Source organism: Lynx rufus, unplaced genomic scaffold (genome assembly GCF_022079265.1).
Source record: "Lynx rufus isolate CCGP_SWC_20201006 ecotype Redwood Valley unplaced genomic scaffold, mLynRuf1.p SCAF_4, whole genome shotgun sequence".
NCBI lineage: Eukaryota > Metazoa > Chordata > Mammalia > Carnivora > Felidae > Lynx > Lynx rufus.
Window position 1 is genome coordinate 8733467 of NW_025814856.1, and position 20293 is coordinate 8753759.

At 52.0% G+C, this 20293-nt stretch overlaps 1 protein-coding gene across 3 annotated transcripts in view; it reads right to left on the reverse strand.

Annotated features, from left to right (window-relative positions):
• The window catches only part of CACNA1A (calcium voltage-gated channel subunit alpha1 A), a 211479-nt gene that overhangs the window by 150277 nt on the left and 40909 nt on the right, over positions 1-20293 (reverse strand). The gene's annotated exons all lie outside the window — the stretch shown is intronic.

Consider the following 20293-nt stretch of genomic DNA (forward strand, 5'->3'; position numbering starts at 1 on the left):
ACATCCGCGCGAATATCACAGCAGCGTAATTCCAAAGTAGCCAAAGGACACAAGCAACCTACATACTCACCGACGAATGAATGGATAAGCAAAATGTGGCTTGTCCAGACAAAAGAAAACTGTTCAGCCTTAAAAAGGAGGGAAGTTCTAGGGGCGACTGGGTGGCTCGGTGAGTCGAGCACCCAACTCTTGATTTCATCTTAGGTCATGATCTCAGGGTCATGGGATGGAGCTCTGACAGCGTGAGCCTACTTGGGGTTCTCTCTCTCCCTCGCTCTCTGCCCCTCCCCCACTCACACTCTCTGAAAATAAATCAATAAACTGGGGCGCCTGGGTGGCTCAGTCGGTGGGGCGTCCGACTTCGGCTCAGGTCGCGATCTCCCAGCTCGTGGGTTCGAGCCCCGCGTCGGGCTCCGTGCTGACCTCTCGGAGCCTGGAGCCTGCTTCGGATTCTGTGTCTCTCTCTCTCTCTGCCCCTCCCCACCCCCCACGCTCTGACTCTCTCTCTCTCAAAAATAAACACACATGAAATCATTAAAAAATAATTTAAAATATGGCTCAAAGGGTACATCCTGTGTTATATACATATTTCACCACAATTAAACTTATTTTCTTAAAAAGAAAGAAACAAGCGAGACAAGCCAGCCGGGAGGAGATAACAGAGTACGTGGGCAGAGCAGGGCCTTGGAGGCGCTAAGCACCACAGAGGGGCTTAAAGCTCCCAGGGCATTTTACTGGGGAAATTCATGCGGCGAGTTATTTCTTGAGCACCTGCTATTACGAGGTCCAGCTGTAGCGCTGGGACACAGCAGCGAGCACAACAGACCGAAGCCCCTGCCCTCACGGGGCCGGGATTCTGGCGGGGGACACAGAGCGCAACCCACCAGCACAAAACGAATGTGTCCGGTGGCTGCTCCTCAAGAGGGTGGAGGGAAACGGAGGAGAGAAGCGGGAGGGGAAGCGTCAGGAGAGGGGCGAGCGAGTTACAGTTCTGGAGACAAGAACATCTGAGCAAAGGAAATGAGGGCGCAGTCAGGCAAAGACCCGGGGGAAGAGCGTTCCAGGCAGAAGGAACAGCCAGTGCAAAGGCCCTGAGGCGGGGCCCTGCCTGGTGTGTTTAAGGGACAATACGGAGGCCTGTGTGGCTGGAGTTCAGTGAGTGAGGAGGAGCGTGGGGGGGAGATGAAGGCAGGCACGGGATGGGGCAGAGCTTGGGGGGCCCTGTGGGCTGCAAGGAGGACTTAGGTTTTTTTTCTCCAAGTGAAGTGGGAGCCACAGAGGGTCATGAGCAGAGGAGGGACCCAGCCTGCCTCGGGTGTTCACGGGAGCCCTCTGACTGCCGTCAGGGGGACAGGGCCCGGGTTGGGCTAAGGCTGGCCTTGTTCTGGCTGAGGGTGCAGGTCAGATCGACGCCCCGGGCCTTGCCGTCTCATCCTCGCACGGGGGTGCCAACAGCCCTGATGCAAATGGCTCAGGCAGCCCCTGGCCCAGGGCACGTGGGCAGGAAACAAGGGCAGTTATTATCATTTAGCGAGAAAAATGTTGCCGTGTATCCGGCGAAGCTCTCCGGGGCAGGAGGCCTGTGTCCACCAGCCGCGACCTCCTGGAGCCCAAGTCAAGCAGCCTGGAAACAGGTGCTTCACCTCTCCGATTCCTGCATCCGATACCCACGCTCCATTTATCGACTGCTTAAGAGTCAGGCCTTGTCACTGAAATCCTGCTTCCTTCCCTCCCCGGCCACGTGGCCTGAGGCAAATCCTCGAGCTTTTCCAAGCCTCCGTTTTCTCACCTGTAAAATGGGGATGACAGCTCGCACCTCACGGGAGGTGGGGACCGAATGGAAAAGTCCTTACAGCAGAGGGTGTGGCCACAGCAAGCGTTTCACCGGTGGGCACCATTTTACTGGCATTTTCACTGCCCTGCAAACTAGGTACCATAAGCCCCATTTTACAGATGAGGAAACTGAGGCTCGGAGAGACAAGAAGTTCGCCAGAGGAGTGGCGGTGAGTGGGAAGGACGCAGCTGCCCCAGGTTCGCCCCGCTTCCTGCCCGGCCACGGCCCCCTCATCTGGTCCTTGTTTTCCCAGTTGTATAATGGGGACGATGGCAGTGCCTACACCGAGAGGGTATACTTGGAGGATTAAATGAGATAGTCAACTCGATGCTGAGGACAGCACCGGGCGCATGGGAAGCTCTCGGTAAATGTCAGCGGCGATCTGTAATGGCCACAGGTCCCCTAGCTGGACCCCGAGGAAGCCCATGTCGGTATGACCCCGGGGCTCTGCTGTTGAACCTACAGCTTAGAAACATGCACGCCTTGCCCGTTCCTTTAGAAAGGACTAGAAAATGAAAACTTAGGGGCTGTCCTCCCAACCCCCTGCATTCTCAAATCCCCCACTGCTCTTAGCTTCCCAGGATGCCCCTCGGCTGGCACAGCCCCCAGCATGAGGCCAGACAGAGAGAGGAACCTCGGCTGCTCCTGTGTCCGGGTGTTCTCTGCTCCTCCAGTCGGGCTTCTGTTCATTCATTCATTCATTCATTCACTCATTCGTTCATTCAACAGATGTTTACTGAGCACCATTCTCAGGTTCTACACCGGGCTCTGAGTTTAGTCTTTGCCCTCCAGCAAAGAAGACAGGCGATTAACCCACTACGCCATGGTGAGAGGGTTCACACAGATGCCACCAGATCCCATAAAGGGACCTAAGCTGGCCTGATGCTGAGCATGACGTGGGGTGGTCAGGAAGGCTTTCCGGAGGAAAAGAGCGTTACTATCAGTAAGGAGGTACTTCCTCGAGTCATGGGAGTGCTCCTCTGGCACCCCGGTCCCCCTCCAAGTCCCCTGGACCCTCCCATGAGGCAGCAAACAAAAGGTCTACGCTGCACACAAAACGGGAGCCTCCTTCCTAACTGGTCAGGGCCCATGTCGCTCCAGTTGTTAAATACTTTCAATATCGGGGCGCCTGGGTGGCACAGTCAGTTAGGCGTCCGACTTCAGCCAGGTCACGATCTCGCGGTCCGTGAGTTCGAGCCCCGCGTCGGGCTCTGGGCTGACGGCTCAGAGCCTGGAGCCTGTTTCCGATTCTGTGTCTCCCTCTCTCTCTGCCCCTCCCCCGTTCATGCTCTGTCTCTCTCTCTGTCCCAAAAATAAATAAACGTTGAAAAAAAAATAAATACTTTCAATATCATGTCGGAGTCAGAATCAGCTAGACACAGAGGAGAGAGCATATCCCAGACAGAAACAATAGCATTTGCAAAGGTCCTGGGGTGAGTGAGCAGGTGCTGCTGCTGGAGGAGGCTGGCATCCCTCTCCCTATTTTTCTCCCTCTTAAAATGCAACTGTGACCAGAAGGAAGCCTGCTCTGCAGCAGGGTGGATCTGCACCCAAATGCGGGGAGGTTTGAAGGCAACAAGGTAGGTAAGGGGCGCGGCGCATAGCCGGTGCTCAACTAACGCCAATTTCCTTTCTCTGAGGTTGACCTCCCCTGTTGGCCCGGGTCTCATAACGCTGGAGACACGGAAAGGAAGAGAGGCGGCGGGGTGGGGGAGGAGGTGTACACAGGGAAGGCTGGAACAAAACAGAATCAGGGCGTGAAGGAGGGATGGAGAAAAGGTCTCCGCACGGAGGCCCGCCAGCCTGGCCTCTGTTCCCCTGAGCTGATGGAAAGGCAAGAGGCTTCTATCTGGCTCTGATCAGGAGCAGGTGACATGTCAAAACAAACAAACAAAAGAAAAGAAAAAAGAGAAAAGGAGAGAGGAGAGGAGAGGAGAGGAGAGGAGAGGAGAGGAGAGGAGAGGAGAGGAGAAGAGAAGAGAAGAGAAGAGAAGAGAAGAGAAGAGAAGAGAAGAGAAGAGAGGAGAAGAGAAGAGAAGAGAGAAGAGAAATCACAAGCCCCCGTTCACATAAGGAGCCAGGCTGCATGGCCGTGAACTATGCTGGGCTAACATGGCGGGCAAGAAACCTGTTCCCTAGCTTCGATGCCCGTGAAGGCTCAGAACTCAGATATCAACTCGAGATCTGATAAAAGCCACGTCATCTTCCATCCCCCTTACTTCCCAGGTGGCTGCAAGACTGGCCCTTGGGCTCTCAGCAGAACCCTGGCTGCCATTTTCTCTCCTTTCCACTGTGTGACTGACATGATAATAATCACACATCATCCCTGTTTCTTGCTAAGAGGAAGAAAAAGGAAGGGGAGGGTGTGGCACCAGTGACTAACCGGAAGTCAGGGCGGAAGGTCTCAGGGGACAGAAGCCCAGGTCTCAGTGGCCCCAGGGAATACGTTCTTGGATACACACAGCCTTTGCAGTATGAAATACTGCTTCTCCCGTCAAGAGACGGGATCTATCGCCTTACCCCTTGAATCCGGCCCGGCCTCACCGCTTGCTTTGGCCATCAGTTGCCAAAGTGAAGGCATCACATTCCGGGGACTAGCCCTCCGGAGGCTTGTGTGCTCTCCTCTTTCTTCTACTGCTGCCACAGGAACGAGCCCGCACTAGCTGAAGGGTAAGACCACTTGGAGGAGAGCACAGTGGGGTCCCAGCCAAGGCCGTCCCGGGCCAGCCAACACCCAACCAGGAGAGCCACCCGGCTGCCCCACAGCTGCGCACAGATGCACGGACGAGCTGGCCTGAGCTCAGATAAAGCGCCCAGATGAACCGGCGACCCTCAGGATCATAAGCTGAATAAATGCTGTCGCGGGGGCGCCTGGGTGGCTCAGTCGGCGAAGCGTCCGACTGCGGCTCAGGTCATGCTCTCACGGTCCGTGAGTTCGAGCCCCGCGTCGGGCTCTGTGCTGACAGCTCGGAGCCTGGAGCCCGCCTCGGATTCTGTGTCTCCCTTTCTCTCTGCCCCTTCCCCGCTTGTGCTGTCTCTCTCTCTCTGTCTCAAAAATCAATAAGCATTAAAAAAAAATTTTTTTTTTAAATAAATGCTGTCACTTGAAGCCACTGGGGTTTGGCACTGTTTGTCATGCAGCATTATTATGGCAAAATCTATAGCTGACACGAAGGAACACACAGAAGGGACGCGGCTAAGGTGAATTCAGGTGGTTTCAAAAGAAAATGTTCTGACTTTAAGCGTACCCTTTAAGCATATACAAAATCAAGAGTCAGAACGGTCTCCAGAATGGCTGGAAAAGTGAAATACTCTCCCAGGCTCTCCTGGAGCTAGATGTGGCCATGCGACGTATTTCTGGCCACGAGGTATACAGAGAAGCTTGATGGATGGTTTCCGGGAAAGATTTCACTCTGCTGGATACGAAAGTTGGCAAAGCTGGATGGATCAGCTTGTCCCTTCTGCTTCCTGCCTTGAAAGTGGACACGATGCTAAAAGCTCTGGCAGCCGTTTTGCAACCATGAGGTAAAGGCCGAGAGAATCACAGAGATTCCGGCCAATGCCAGCCAACACCCGCCACAAGCTTCTTGTACCATGACAGAAAGGGAGCCCTGTCACTTGCCACGGAAGGCATTCCTGGAACATCCCTCCAAGTCTCCCAGTTCTGAGCCACGCAGGACTCCACAGTAGGAGCAGAAGAAGCACACATCTTCCTTTTCCAGGGGTGAACATGGGATGCTGTGCTGTCCCCCGTGGAGGGGCTGCCCCTACTAATGCAATTCACTTCACAGGGAGAGCAGGCCGGTTTGCTCATCTTTCCCTTTGTTCTAGTGCATTCTACGCATCATCGCCAGCCAAAGACAATGCAAAATGTCGTTGGCTCATCCCCAATCCCGGACCGTGGATCCCACCTGGATCCTGTCTGGCTCATCCGCTTCGACTTCCGATGCCTTTTCTTCGCTCTGACTGACCCCTGTTCTTCTCTGCACGGAAGTCCCGCGCCCATCGGGCCAGGAAGGAGAGGATCCTTTGTCTCCAGCATACCAATGGCGCCCAAACTCCCCCAAAGGGCGAGGATCTGGCTTTCAGCTGCCCCTCCTTTTTCCTTTCCCTACAGAGTGGCTGTTCTCGCTTCCCACTTGGGGCCGACAGGGGCGAGCTTTGGTTTCCTCTTGCTGAAGTCTGGAGAGGGACTGACCCTCACGATGCTTCGGAAGAAAGCTAAGGAGCTGAGCGACAGCTCACGGCAGAACCACGTTAAGTACAGACGTCAAGGCAGACGCCGTGTCCCACGCTGCTCGCTACGAACGTCGGGGATGTTCCGGCCGCAGAAGCGTGCTCAGCCTGAGCGCAGAGCAAGCCAGGACGGCCAGGGAGCTCGTGCCCCAGAAGGATCTCCCAGCCCAGCCCCCTCGCCCCTGAGGTGAGCTAACTCCGAGGGGGCGTCTGCTACTTGCCTCCCAAAGTTGCCCAGAGAGAAAAAGCAAGCGCAAGCCGCCAACGGCACTGAGCTGTGCACCAACGCGACCTTTACTGGCTGCCTTCTCTTCGCGGTCTTCCCCCTCTCCTCTCCATCTGTGCTTCCTGGGATCTGCAAACAAGGTCCTGGCCCTCAAATCTTGGTCCCAGCGTCAGTTTTGAGTTCTGGATTGCAAACACCGGAAACCGGCCGTCTGTCTTAGGCGTAAAGGGGATTATTCTGAGGAAGCGCAGATAACCAGCCAGCGTCCAGGGGAGGGGACTCGGACGGCGGGCAGGGACAGCGCAGCCAGACCAACGACTCCCCCTGCAGCAGGCTGCCACGAAGGACTCCGGAACCATCCCTTCGTGTCTGAAACGTCCTGGGTCGGGGAGCGTTTGGCTGGTGCAGTTTGAATCACACGCCCTGATTTACCCAGGGGTCGGGGGTGGACGACTGCCCCTTCCTGCCACCTTCAGTTTGGGAGTCCGGAGTCCTGTGATCCAGGAGCACCGCGCACAAAGGGGGGCTCTCCCCAGAACTAACGGGTCTGTGGAACCAGGCCTGGAGAAGCAGCCACAATTATCATCATCATTATGATTATAGTTATTAGCGTTACAATAGCCAACGGCACTGAGCACTTACTCTGTGCCAGGTTCTGAGTACTCTACGTGCAGGATCTCACGGCATCCGACCTCTGGAGGTAGGTCCAACTATGATCCCCATTTCACAGATGAGGAAGTGGAGGCCCCAGGAAGCGCCAAAGCACCTCTCTCCTCCAAACCATCCCTCGGGAAATGCCATCCAGCCACTCACCCCACCACGTGTCAGACATCAGCTCATTCAACCTCGGAAACGAGTCTGCAAGCTGGGGAGTGTTAGCGTTGCTGCTTTCCAGCTGAGAAGGCTCAGATTCAGGGAGGCACAGTCACCGGCCCCAAGGTCACAGCACCTGGGAAACGGAGCTGCGTCCTGAACCTGTTCGGACTCCAAAGCCCGTGGCCCTAACCACCACCACACAAGGAGGAGCTGGGCTGCAAAGCCGGGTTGCGGCCCGAAGGCTCTGCTGCCCGAGTATCTTTCCACGTAGGACTGACATCTGAAACCAAAATACATCAGACGTATCACTCCCGAGAAGTCACGCAGGGTTGAACCACAATTTCTGCTGCTCGGGTGGATCACATCCTAGGGCGACGAGACACAGCCTCTCGCGTGAATTTCCTGCGTATCACCAAGTAAAGCCACCCCAGATGTACCCTCCACATTTCGTCAAGATCTGTCCAGATGTTTTGGTATGACGTAACTAGACTTTTATTTAGGAAGAGATACATAATACTGCGTAATGCCCGTTTTCTTCATCTTTCTAAACATGCCCCACCATTTCGCTCTTCTGATTTAAAAAAAAAAAATTGTAAAGGAGGGGAAAAAGACCCAGGAAATCAAGCTCGTCCCCAGATGAGATCACCCAACCCGTCAGCCCCTGGCACAGTATGGTAGGAACTACCCAAGGTTTTTTTCCTCCTTCCTTTTCTTTTCAATTAGAACTTGGCCACGAAAGTTTCATACATCTGCCTCCCCTCTATGGACAACGCTTTAAAAAAATTTTTTTTCAGTTTATTTATTATTTGTTTTGAGAGAGACAGAGACACCGCATGAGCAGGGGAGGGGCAGAGAGAGAGACGGGGAGAGAGAAAGGGAAACAGAAAGAATCCCAAGCAGGCTCAGCACGGACCCCGATGCGGGGCTCGAACTCGCGAACCTCAAGATCATGACCTGAGCCGAAATCAAGGGTCGGATGCTTAACTGACTAAGTCACCCAGGCGCCCCTGTGGACAACCCTTTTAAAGTCCCTCTTTTCAGGGCGCCTGGGTGGCTCAGTCGGTGAAGCGTCCGACTTCGGCTCAGGTCACGATCTCGCGGTCCGTGAGTTCGAGCCCCGCGTCGGGTTCTGGGCTGACGGCTCAGAGCCTGGAGCCTGCTTCTGATTCTGTGTCTCCCTCTCTCTCTCTGCCCCTCCCCCGTTCATGCTCTGTCTCTCTCTGTCCCAAAAATAAATAAACGTTAAAAAAAAATAATTTAAGGGGCGCCTGGGTGGCGCAGTCGGTTAAGCGTCCGACTTCAGCCAGGTCACGATCTCGCGGTCCGGGAGTTCGAGCCCCGCGTCGGGCTCTGGGCTGATGGCTCAGAGCCTGGAGCCTGTTTCCGATTCTGTGTCTCCCTCTCTCTCTCTGCTCCTCCCCCGTTCATGCTCTGTCTCTCTCTGTCCCAAAAATAAATAAACGCTGAAAAAAAATAATAATAATTTAAAAAAAATTCCCTCTTTTCCTCTGAATTACAAAGCCCCGAAGGCGTTCTCCACTCTTGAGCTGCAACTCACGTGGCTGACGGTGGCTCGTCTCTCTTCCTAACCACCTGCCCACTGCATCATTTCCTTCCCTGATCTTCTTCCTCCCTCTGGCCCCCAAGTGTGGGTGCTTCCCTGACCCTGTGTCCCTGTCCGTTACACCACCACACCTACAGAGCTCAGGCACTTTCCAGCCTTCTCCGACAGGCCCGTCAAGCTCTAACCATATCTACATCTATCTAAGTGACATTTCCACTTTGATGTCTTGCAGCGACCTCCGCATGTCTGAAATAAGTTCTCACACTAGAAGCGCCCTGTGCCCCTGCAATGGCACTACCACTATACTCGTCAATAATTAGTTGGTTATTTTGTTCTGGAATGTTCTTTTTTTCTGAGAAGGAGCCCTTAAGTCCACCCTTTCCTTCCTATTTCCCTTGACATCCCAAATCATCCCAGACATGGAATCATCTCCACTGTAGGACCTACTCCATCACAGGAAGCCTCCTCCCACTCTCCCTCCTCTTGACTATATTTTATTGAGCCCCTACTATGTGCTAAGAATTATCCATCTAATCTTTACCTCAACCCGATGAGGGAAGTCCTAATCTGAGCCTTATGTAACAGATGAGTAAACCATTTGCCCAAAGTCACCCATTCTCTGAGAGGGAGAGCCAGGATTTGAACCCACATCCTCAAAGTGATGTCCTATCTTACCTGGGAGAGTTAAGTTCTGGTTCTGAAGTCAGTGCACAGAGGAAAAATTGCATATACCAAAAATACCCTTGACAAACCTTCAAATCATCCATAAAGTACAACATACGTAGTTTTGTATATTTAAGTCCGGACGGTAATAAGCATGTTATGATGTGTACGGTAATATGTGACATAAAAGAATGTGAAGGGTATGTTACATGTGACAGATACTGCTAACTGTCCCAACAGCCACTTCCCTCTCTCATCTTTCCTACAAGCAGAACTATAAAGTGCCTCCTATAAAGTGGCAAAAATGCCGGACGCTCATGTTTCTGGCCTGCCAGGAAGCCGGAAGTGGTCACGCGACCCAAGAATAGCCAATCGGACGCAGAGGGAGGTCTGCTGGGAACTTCTGGCCAAGACTTGTTTCTCCTAGATAAAGAAGAACCCTCCAGTGAGAGTTTTCTCTCCCAGTCATTACTTTCCTGCCTTTGAATGAAGCTTTGAGAGGAGGCGATGTGGCAGCCACTTTGCCACCCTGGGGCAAGAAATCATGAGGTCAAAATTCGACTCACCCAGGAAGGTGGAAGGACATCCCTGAGCCACTCAACGAATCCCGGTCCACAGGTTTGTGGATATTTCTGTCAGGTAACAAAAACGTCTACTTAATATTAAAGCCCCTTCTAGATGTCTCTTCTGTTATTTGAAGAGAAAAGCATTCCTAACTGATATACTGGGTTCTAGGAAGAACACGTATCATGCTCATTCCTTGGGAAAAACTCACTAAATGCAAGCAGGTAGAAATGACCTCACTATTGGCTGTCACGGGGACGGGACACATGGAAACTTCCGGGTGGCCAAAGGTCTATTTCTTGATGTGAACGGTGGTTACAAGAGTGTTTTACAACAATGAACTTGCGTTACGGTGGTTTGCTGATTTTATTTTATAACAAAAAAATTTTAGTGGTAAAAAAAAAAAAAAAAAGAGATGACCTCACTCTTTCGTTATTGTATTCACCCGGTTTCTTTTTAGATGTGTGCCAATTACATAACAATGATTTTGTGTAAAGTCAGATTCGCATAAGATGCACTTCTGCTACGCACTTTGCGGTTTCCGCTTTGGAAACATCCAGGGCTATTTCCTGTGGATCAAAACTCATCAGTCCAGTTTGACAAAGACCTCTCAGGCTGATCCCTCCTGTCTACCCAATCTTATAATGGTTCTACTTAACATCCTTGGGATTCCAACATGCAGCAAAGAAAAGCAGCACCGGCCAGCGCTGGACTTTGAGAGTCTTAGGCTTCCTCCCTGCCTCTGTTCCTGATGCCAGAGTTCCTGTCCTGAAATTCTCTGGGCGGCCTCCAAAGACGCCTGTGAACAGCAATATCAAAACGACCCATGACCGTAAGCACCGACCATGTCTCTTTAGCACCCCCTTGACTCCCCAAACCAAAGCTTCTTAGGGTGGAGGGGACTCCTGGGCATGAAGTCTCTGATCCTTTTTAGTCTGGGATGTCTCCGAAAGAAGTTTGCCCACAGAGGAGCTACACACTTAGGAAATATACTCCAGCTGTCTGGTTCAGTGTGCAACCTGCACAACCATACACAGTAGGCCTGAGAACACAGCCCTGCTCAGACCCCCGCTCGTCCGTACGAACCTGTTCATACGTGTGCCATTTTATCAGCGCACAGTAGCTATCAAAGCTGATTCCAAAGGAGTTGGAGTCCATTGAGAACTCAACGCATACGACACACTGTAACTCCCGGGGCAGGACCACAGACAGTAAGTAGACAGACTCATTCTAGCCACAGCACACGGAATAGTTACGCTGACATTCCAACTGCCCTCCAAAACGGCACCGTCTGATCCAGACCAGCCGAGATGCAAGGGCATTTGGGAAGGGGCTTCTGTGCCTCAGCTTACCGGAAGTTCCCTCAACATTGGCAGGTTACAGGTACCACCGATTCAGTCATTCTGCCAAAAACAGTGGGTGCCTACTGTGTGCCGGGCACTATGCTAGGCACGGGGGAAGAGAACCATGAGCAGAAGAAACCAAATCTCTGTCCTCGGGGAGCCTACCTAGTGGAGGAGACAGGCAGAAAATAAGGAAGTAGAATATCGAGTTTGCCGGCAAGGGACAAGGGCATAGAAAAACAACTGAAGAGAAGAGAGAGGACGGGGAGTGTTTGAAGTGTTGGGATTGTAGATAAGGGGCCAGGGGATATTGGTGTAAAGTCTTAAAGATGAGGAAATGGATTGAGAAGAGGATGCCAGGCATAAGAACGGCAAATGCAAAGGCCCTGAGGTGGAGACTGGCCTGAAGTGTTCAAGGAGCAGTGAGGAGCTCGGGGCAGCTGGTGTCAGGTGTGCAAGGGTGGGAGCCGATGAGGGTGGGAGGTGATGGGGGCAGATCACGCAGATCCTTGTGGGCCGTGGTGAGGACTTTGGCTTTTACACTGAATGAGACAGGAACCAAGAGAAAAACGTGAGCAGAAGAGTGATTGGATCTAAGTTATGTGTTAAAAGGATCCTTCTGGCTGCTTGTGTTGATGACGGGCTGCGGGGGGAGGAGGGCAGAAGCAGAGAGACCCGGGCGGAGGCTGCTACCACCAGCCTGCTGAGAGATGATGAAGGCTTAGCCCAGGTGGGGGCAGCGGGGGGTGGAAGAAGACAGAACCTCCTGAATTTTGCAGCAGGATTGACCATGAGGGAGGAGGTGTCAAGAGTTTTAGCCAGAGCTTCTGGAAGGATGGAGCTGCCATCCAATGATATGAAAAGATAGGAAGGGAGATATGAGAAGGATGCACAGGAATTCAGTTTTGAACATCCTGAGTGTGAGATGCCTGTGGACTCCTCCCCACGTGGGGACTGCGAGAGAGCTCCGGGCAGAAGCCTGAAGTCTGGGGAACATCAGTACAGAAGGTATTTACACCTTTGAGACTGGCTGACATCATCAAGGGGCTTATTATAGCCGGAGAAGTCAAGACAAACGGGGCATTCATTTTCCTAGACCCCGTCCTCCCACACCTCAGCCATTCCACTACACAACCTCACTGAAGGGGGGAGGACCTGTCATCTCTGGGTCAAGCCCAGGTCCTCCCCAGCGAGAAAAGAGATTTTCCAGTCTCTACAACCTCTGTCACAACATAGCACCTTCCGTGTCTGTACCTCCTCCCTGCATAAAGCAAAACACAGCGTCTCTCACTTGGCCAGCCTCTGCCTGAGCCCCAGGCACCCACTTGCTTCCCGTTCAGCCGAGATTTCCTCTGCCCTACAGGCAGCCACCTCCGTGCCCTGGTGAGAAGATAGGAGTCATTTAACCCTGCAAACTGTAGAGGCAGTGGCCAGAGGCCTCTGTGGAGGCAAGCTGGTGTTCGTTATAGCAATTCAAGAAGACAAGACCTCGATCAGCCCCGAAACCTGCTCGGAGATGGACGGCCAGGTCTTCTCCAGCCACACAGGGAAAGTGGCCAAGAAGCTCAGTACGGAGCAATGTCACCTAGCCAGCTGGTCCTGGCTCAGTCCCTCCCCACTCCAGTCAGGGACAGAGGGAGAAAAGAAGGACTTTACCTCCTTTAGCAGGTCGGTGCGCTGTCCATGGTGCTGAAATCTCTTACTCGCTAAGGCTTCAAACTACTGCTTCAAGACAAGGACTTTGGGCAGATGATCCACGGAATTACAAGGGATGAACTAGAAAGCAAGAAGTCAGCAAAGGGGGCACTGATGAATGGCTGTCACTGTGAGCCACTACGATTCAATCCTGTGGAGGGCCGTTTGAGAGGTTGTAGAACACCTCCGAGTCTTCTCACTGAGCAATGGAGAAGCCAGGATATTTATACACTGACTCCCTCTCTCGCTGGTTACGGTCTGCTCCTGGGGGGGTGTTAGACGTCTGTCACGTGGACCCAACAAACTCCTGTGGTGCTGGAGGGGACCCTCCAACAGAGACGTAGAAAGATGAGCGTGTTGGAGGTACAACACGTGTTGGAGGTGAGCTTGCCCTTGGAGGTACAAAGAAGTGAGCTTGCCCAGGACCCGACCACCACGGGTACACTTGGAGGTGAGTGGGACGAATAAGGAGTGGGGCGTTTCCAGTATTTACCACACACCTCCAGAGGAATTGGTTTTAATTTTCTCCCTTCAGTTAATCAACTCCCATTTATGGAGACCATGGAATGGTCCAGGGGCTCAGTTCACGGTGTCTGTCACAATGTTGCCTTCTCCAAGCCCCACCACAGCCCAAGAAGGCAGACCCTATCACTACTCCCCCTCTTTCCAGGTGAGAAAACTGAGGTTTAGAGAGATCCACGCACATTCTCGAGTTCATCATCTCATCACAGAGATCCCTCCGACTCTGAAGCCCAGGACTTAACCATTAGCCTATGCCACTCTCCCATTTCTGGAAACCTCTTTTGCCCATTTTTTTTTTCCTTGCTACAGTGGAGTCCAAGATGGGGAAGAAAAGCAAAGGTGTTCCTGACTTCCCTGGAAAACCTGACTTTAAAGAAACAATGTAGGACTCGAGAAAATGGATCCTGGTTCCAGACCCACCTGAGTTCAAATCTTGGATCTACCACTTTCGAGGTGGGTGAACTGGGCAAGGTGTTTAATCTCTTGGAGCCTTAGTTTCTTCATCTGCAAAGTTGGGGGCAATAATGATACTTCATTCAGAGGGTTGTAAGGATTAACTGAGCATATATGCAAGTACAGTATATCATGTTGTAAGTGCCTTCTAAGTTCTAATTTGTCAATGTTGCCATTGCTATTAACAACAGGTATTATGTTCATAAGGATACTGGGCTGTATATAGCTCTTTGAACTTAAGTCGGGCGAGGGTCATCCTAGTCTTAGGTCACTGTCCCAGTAGAGTGGCTGAGATCCAACCTACCCTCTACTAGCTGTGGGACCCCTTGCAAGCAGCTGACCCTCCCTGAGCCTCAGGTTCATCTCTACAAAAGGCTCGTGGAACTGAAATGTGGTAATGCACATAAAATTGTTACTACGGTGAGAGCACACAGCAAGTGCTTAATCATGGCAGCCCGCATCGTTACTATCTCTGTCACTATTATTATAAGACGGAGAAACTAGCTCCTACCGCTAGGACATGAGGCTGTTCCCGGTGGAACACTGGTTCAGCAAATACCATGACGACCAAATGCTTTGAACAATAAAAAAGATCAACGCTCTCTCAATGCTAAAACTCCGAGTGATAAAAAGCACTTGTGCCACAGGAGGGACTCCTTCGGACACCAAGGGTGACTGACCCACTGGGGGAGAAATTAGGGGACATTAAAACAAAACGCAGCTGGTATTTATGGGAGCTGTTTGTTAGCTGGTCTCGGGAGTGCTGATTGTGTCTTACTGTTGTTGTGTTTAGAATGCTGTTTTTATTTTCAGGCAACTCAGAACAGCAACATAGGAGGTGGGAGAAGGAGGAGAAAGTAAAGAGTGGTAACATGCATTTGCTACATTAATCAAAAAGGAAAGACAGTGTGCGGTGTGTGAGTCTGGGTCAAGTCATTTTGACCCCTCTGGGCCCTAGTTTCTTCAGCTGTATAAGGAGAAGCTAGGATTACTTTTTGGAGGCTCGCTTTCTGTCTCTCTGGGAAAGGGCCACAGGCTGGGCACTTGGGGGCAGAAGGAGGAAAAAGGCAGAGCTCTGATGGCAGAACCTCAGGAGTGACATTAATCATCTACACCACTCCCACTGCCCCCAAACTGGGGTTCTTGGCTCCTTGACCTGAACATACCTTCTGCTTCTGGAAGTTTCCTGATTTGCCACCATCTCAGTGTGACTTTGGGCAAATTACTTAGCCTCTTGGTGTCTTAACTCCCTTATGAGTGAAATAAAGGGTTTGGACCCGCCAGAGTTCATGGAGTCCCCAAATTCAGTGATGCTATGAAACCAAAGCCAATGTCCTTTCCTGATGGTCCCTGAGCACTTGGGTATTTTTCTCAATTTTGAGCCCCAGTGAAACTGCCCAAAGCCTGGGGCAGTTCATAGGACCTTCCAGAAAAGAACCCCCATCTTTACAGAGTCAAAAATGTCAGGGTTGGCAAGGACCCAGAGCTCATCTGTCCCATGCCTTATCTGATGTCAGAGTATCTGTCATAGATTCCTGGACTGTTTGACTATCAATGCCACGGTCCCCAGCTTCATAAACAGCTTAGTGCATTTCCCAGAACCCTCTGATTCTCAGAAGTGTTCCCACTTGCCAGCCATTTATTTTGCTAAACATCTATGCCAGGTACAGTGCTAAGCCTGTGAACGTAAAAACAATTGTCTTCATCCCTACCCTGGTAAGTCTCTTTTGTTAACACACACCCTTGTATTACTTGACCTCCTAGATGTCTATATATATTTAAGCGTTACAGTAAAAGCTCTGTCATCTCAGAAATATAGCCAAGCTTCTGAAATTTTCCTCTTACACAGTTTCAATTTAATGATTGGACCTTCAAATACAATAGAAGCACACTTCAAATGGGGGTTGACAAAATTACAAAGTTAGAATGTCTCTGGGGCCTTGAACTCCACAGAACAGACCAAACTCCACGGGGAAGATATTTTCTGCCAAACTACACAAGAAGAAGGCAAAAACCTTCTTAATCCATGAAAAATGAATGGTGTTTTAATGCTGCAGTCTACTTAGAAATGTGAGAAGACAATGAGTTAATCAGATAGTGCTTATTAAAGCCACTGTTGTCCCAGCGTCAGATTAATGCACTCGGGTCCCCTCCCCCTGGAATGGGGAACTAAGAGGGTACTGCATTTGCCTGGCGTGGCATTGCAAAGAAAGCTGGGTCTGCGGGGTTTTTAGTCCCCGCTCTCTGTTCCATGCTTACAGCCCAACAGGAGACTAAACAGCCCCTTGGAATTTGAAGTAATGAAATTTGAGCTGCGTGCTTGATTTGCAAGAGACAGAACCACTAGACAATAAGAAAGGATGGCTGACTGCTGGAGAAGCAACAGACAGACGAGCAAGAGAGAGGAAGGCAGGGGAAATAGAGAGGGAAAGGAAAGGTGTGAGAAAGGAACAGAATAGTGGCTCCTGGTGGTGTTAGGAGCAGGACGCCCTGGGAATCTAATGAAAACCACAGGCCAGAAAACTATACACGCACACATAATTTTTGCGTGCAATTTCAGAGGGCTCGTGGATCCCATTAGTTCCAACTACAGACTTGCATCCTTAGGGCCTATCCATCCGAAGATGGTCCGGATGAAGAATTTCTCCTCTAGAGTCTTAGCAGATGGCAAAAACTAGGGGGGAAAAAGGTCACCTTGTTGTCACAAAGACCCACACCCAAGTGGCTAACTACCTTATCAAACAGCCGCCTCTCAACTTAATGACCACTTACTGAGACGTACTAGGCGCTCAATGGTATGTGAGCTTCTTTAGATGTTCCAAGAACCGTGTTATGAAACACCAGGGATTTTTAAGGCTTTTTCCCTGCCAGCAAGGTCGAGCCAGCCCCTGCCAGCCAAAGTCAGCCCCCAGGGAAGCATAAATTGGCACAACCACTTTGCAGAGCCATTTGCCAATGCCTCGTGAAGCTGAGGATACACAGGGTCCACGACTCAGCAATTCCACTCCCAGGTATACGCCCTAGAGAAATCCACTGGCGAGAATGAAGGGACAGCTTGGTTCAAAATAGCCCAAAGCTGGAAACAACCCAAATAGATAAATACATGGTAGGATATTCATACTGGAGAATACTGTGCAGCAGTGAAAACAGACGAACGAGACCTTGTCAATCAGATTAATCTCGTGTGGAGTGCAGAGGGAAGGCTGGAGAAGGACACATTTACGGAGAAATTTAAAACAGCGCAAAAACAGCACTATGTATATTTTCTTATGTGGTCACAACGTAGAACAGGTGCTACCTATGTCTCATATTCTTTTTTTTTTTTTAAAGCAGGCTTTATGCCCAGCACAGAACCCAACGTGGGGCTCGGACTCACAACCCTGAGATCAAGACCTGAGCTGAGATCGAGAGTTGGACACAACCAACTGAGCCACCCAGGCGCCCCTATTTTTTATGTTCTTATACGTGTACAAAAGGGCAAATACATATAGACACAAAACTCAGAAAGTGCTTCTGGATGGGGAAGATAAAGTCACGAGGCCAGGGAAGAGAATGCAGGGGACTTACCCAGCCCAGCCCCAGGGCCTTTGCATGTGCTATTCCCTCTGCCCGGCACTTTCCTCCTTCAGCCATCCTCAAGGCTCATTCACTCACCAGCTTCAGCTGTTCATTCAAATACTGCCCTCCCCGTGAAGCCTTCCCCGGTTTCCGGCCCTCCTGCCCATAACACATCCTATCCTTTCTCTGATTTATTTTTTCTCTGTAGCCCTCCCTGCCATCTAACACGCTAGATATTTCATTCATTCACTCATTCATTCACTTAGTCTTCCTTCACCATTGGCCATCTGTTGCACACAAGGAGGGACTTTTATCTGTTTGTTCACTGCTGTGTCCCAGAGCCTGGTGTGTAACAGGTGCACAAAACATACTCATCGAATGATTATTTGCATACGTGAGTATCTGTGGTGTTATTCTCTACCTTTTGAATATCTGAATATTCAACAACAACAACAACAAAGTCAGCTATTAGGATGCACAGATGGATTTCCTAGTAAGCTATGAAAAAGGTGCCCCACGCCGTAACATCTCCCTGGACCCTGTCAAAGTCCCAAGCCACGGGACCGTGGGCACAGCCAACAGAGGTCCCTCAGTGAGCACTCAGGCCCACCAGGGCTAGCCCAGGTCCTCCTAACAGACCACTCACATCCGAACGCCTCTACTGAAACAGCCCAATATCACAAGGCTCCTTTTGGGAAAAGCAACATTGCTCGGAAACAACAAACGTGCTCAAAACCTGAATTGCAGGAGCCCAGCCATCGCAGCATGGGTGCTGAGAGCCGTGACATCTGCCAGGAAAGACGGGATCTGGAACAGCAGCAGAGCCCAGAGGAGGAATATTATCTTAGAAGAGAACCATGACCCCACAGATGAGAGCGATGACCCCACAGAGGAGAGGGGTGACCCCACCGAGAAGGGGGGTGACCCCACAGAGGAGAGGGGTGGCCCCACAGAGAAGAGGGGTGACCCCACAGAGGAGAGGGGTGACCCCATAGAGGAGAGGGGTGACCCCACAGAGAAAAGGGGTGACCCCACAGAGGAGAGGGGTGACTCCATAGAGGAGAGGGGTGACCCCATAGAGGAGAGGGGTGACCCCACAGAGGAGAATGATGACCCCACAGAGGAGAAGGGTGACCCCACAGAGGAGAGGGGTGACTCCATAGAGGAGAGGGGTGACCCCACAGAGAATGGGGGTGACCTCACAGAGGAGAGGGGTGACCCCACAGAGGAGAGGGGTGACCCCACAGGAGAGGCATGACCCCACAGAGGAGAATGATGACCCCACAGAGGAGAAGGGTGACCCCACAGAGGAGAGGGGTGACCCCACAGAGGAGAGGGGTGACTCCATAGAGGAGAGGGGTGACCCCACAGAGAATGGGGGTGACCCCACAGAGGAGAGGGGTGACCCCACAGAGAATGGGGGTGACCCCACAGAGGAGAGAGGTGACCCCACAGAGAAGAGAGGTGACCCCACAGAGGAGAGGGGTGACTCCACAGAGGAGAGGTGTGACCCCACAGAGGAGAGGGGTGACCCCACAGGGAAGAGGGGTGACCCCACAGAGAAGAGGCGTGACCCTACAGAGGGGAGCAGTGACCCCACAGAGGACAGTGGTGACCCCACAGAGGACAGCAGTGACCCCACAGAGGAGAGGGGTGACCCCACAGGGAAGAGGGGTGACCCCACAGAGGAGAGGGGTGACTCCATAGAGGAGAGGGGTGACCCCACAGAGAATGGGGGTGACCCCACAGAGGAGAGGGGTGACCCCACAGAGAAGGGGGGTGGCCCCACAGAGGAGAATGATGACCCCACAGAGGAGAAGGGTGACCCCACAGAGAAGAGGGGTGACCCCACAGAGGACAGCGGTGACCCCACAGAGGACAGCAGTGACCCCACAGAGGACAGTGGTGACCCCACAGAGGACAGCGGTGACCCCACAGAGGACAGCGGTGATCCCACAGAGGACAGCGGTGACCCCACAGAGAAGACGGGTGACCCCACAGAGGACAGCGGTGAATAGGGGTCTTGGAGGACAAGAGCCAGTCTCAGCTTGAGGAGAGGACTGGGTGGGCCGACAGGCCAGAAATTCTCATGAAACAGCATTGCCTACGTCGGCATCTAATACAGGACTTTTGGGTCCACGACAGAGACTGACTGGCTCCCCACCAAATCAGTCTCCCTTTCCTCCTAAGCGCAGTCTGATGTTTCCCGGCTTCCCCTGCAGTCATGTGTGTCCCGCGAATAAATTCTAGCCGAAAGAATACGAAAGGAAGAGGCAGGTGCCGGGCCCATAAAACCTCCCGAGTACCCCTGTCCCTGCTTGTTTCTCATCTGTGCCGTGACGCAGAGAAGCACAGAGCCCTTGGAAGATGTGGGCCAACAATGAGGAGCCTCAGCGTGGCCAGGGCCTGGGTTCCCTCAATCCCTGCTTGGAGGACAGAGCCCTGCCGACAGGGACCAACCACTTGGGACCTTCAGTGAGAAATAAACGTCCGCCGTGTGTAAGACATTACCCAGTTTTGTTTTGTTTTTCTGTTGCTGTCGTAACAGGTCGTGTCGCCTCACAGACGGTCCCTGGAGGAAAGCGTATACACAGTCACCTTTCAACCACGGTGCGCTATACGCAGGTCTGAAAACCCTTCGGAGGCAGTCACTGTACCTTACCTAGACTGGTTTTCTCCACAGTTCTACCACAAACCGTTGCCCCCAGAAGTCCTCCACAGACATTTACCGGCTGGAAATAAAGACCGCCTCGGAAGAAAGGCGTCGCTAAGTGAGGCAGAAGGACCACGTGCGCGCAACTGTTAAAAACTCGAGTTCT